The following is a 1,850-nucleotide window of genomic DNA, read 5'->3' as shown; positions in this document are numbered from 1 at the left end:
AATTGCTCGTGTATATATATATATATTTATTTTTGTATTCCTTTGTATTTCTATGGACTTTGTTGTCACTTCTCTTTCATTTTTGATTTAATTTATTTGGGCCTTCTCTCTTTTTTTTCCTTGATGAGTCTGGTTAAAGGTTTTTATCTTTTCAAAGAACCAGCACTTGGTTTCATTGATCTTTTGTATTTTTTTTTTTTAAGACTCTATTCCATTTATTTCTGTTCTGATCTTTATTATTTCCTTCCTTCTGCTCACTTTGGGTTTTGTTTGCTGTTCTTTTTCTAGTTCATTTGGGTGTAAGGTTAGATTGTTTATTTGAGATTTTTCTTGTTTCTTGAGGTAGGCCTGTCTTGATGTGAATTTCCTCTTTGGACTGTTTTCACTGTGTCCCACAGATTTTAGGTTGTTTTCATTTTAATTTGTCTCAAGTTGTCTTTTGAGTTCTTCCTTGATCTCATTAACTCATTTATTGTTTAGTGGCATGTTATTTAGCTTTCATGTGTTTGTATATTTTTCAGTTTTTTTCTTGTAATTGATTTCTAGTTTCATAGCACTGTGGTCAGAGAAGACACTTTTTATGAATTCAGTCTTTAAATTTACTGAGACTTGTTTTGTGGCCTAATATGTGGTCTGTCCTGGAAAATGTTTCATGTTCACTTGAAAAGAATATAGATTCTGCTGCTTTGGGGTTAAATGCTCTGAAAATATCAATTAAATCTATCTGGTCTAGTGTATCATTTAAGGCTGCTGTTTCCTAGTTGATTTTTCTTCTAGAAGATCTGTCCATTGGTATCAATGGGGTGTTAAATTCCCCTACTATGACTGTATTACTGTTGATCTTTCCCTTTATGTTGGTCAATATTTGCTTTATATATTTAGGTGCTCCTATGTTGGGTATATAAATGTTATATCCTCTTAGAGGATTGACCCCTTTATCATTGTGTAATGGCCTTATTATAGCCTTTGTTTTAAAGTTTATTTTGTCTGATACAAGTATCGCTAGCCCATATTTTTTTCATTTGAATGGAATATCTTTTTCCATTCCTTTACTTTCGGTCTGTGTGTATCTTTCAATCTGAAGTATGTCTCTTGTAGACAGCATATGTAAGGGTCTCGTTTTCTTAACCATCCACCACCCTAATTTTTGATTGGAGCATTTAATTCATTTACATTTAAAGTCATTATTGATAGGTACATAGTTGTTGCCATTTTATAATTTATATTTATTTATTTTTCTTCCCCTTCTTCTTAAAGAAATCCCTTCAAGATTTCTTGTAATACTGGCTTGGTGGTGATGAATTCCTTTTGTTTTTTCCTGTCTGGAAGGCTCTTTATCTGTCTTTCCATTTTAATTAATAGCCTTGCTGGGTAGTCTTTGTTGTAGGTCCTTGCTTTTTATCACTTTGAATATTTTATGCCAATCTCTTCTGACCTGCAAAGTTTCTTTTGAGAAAAATTCAACTGACAGTCTTATGGGAGATCCCTTGTAGGTAACTAACTGCTTTTCTCTTGCTGCTTTTTTTTTTTTTGATTTAATTTTATTTTTTATTAGTTCAATTATTTATTTTTTATGGTGACATTGGTTAATGAAATCCAATAAGTTTCAGTTGTACATTTTAACAATAAGGCATATATATATGTACACTGTGTGTTCACCTCCCATAGTTGTTAGATTTCTTTCTGTCACCACATATTTGACCCCTTTTACCCCATCTACCTCCCCCTCCTCCCCCTTCCCATCTGGTAACCACTAGTCTATTGTCCATGTCCATGAGTCTCTTTGTTTGCTCTTGCTCCTTTTAAGAATTTCTCTTTGTCTTTAACCTTTGGCATTTTAATTATGTTGT

This window comes from Pteropus vampyrus, unplaced genomic scaffold (genome assembly GCF_000151845.1).
Source record: "Pteropus vampyrus isolate Shadow unplaced genomic scaffold, Pvam_2.0 Scaffold107, whole genome shotgun sequence".
In the NCBI taxonomy this organism is placed as follows: Eukaryota; Metazoa; Chordata; class Mammalia; order Chiroptera; family Pteropodidae; genus Pteropus; species Pteropus vampyrus.
The sequence above is the reverse complement of the archived record's forward strand: the minus strand, read 5'-3'. Positions refer to the sequence as shown.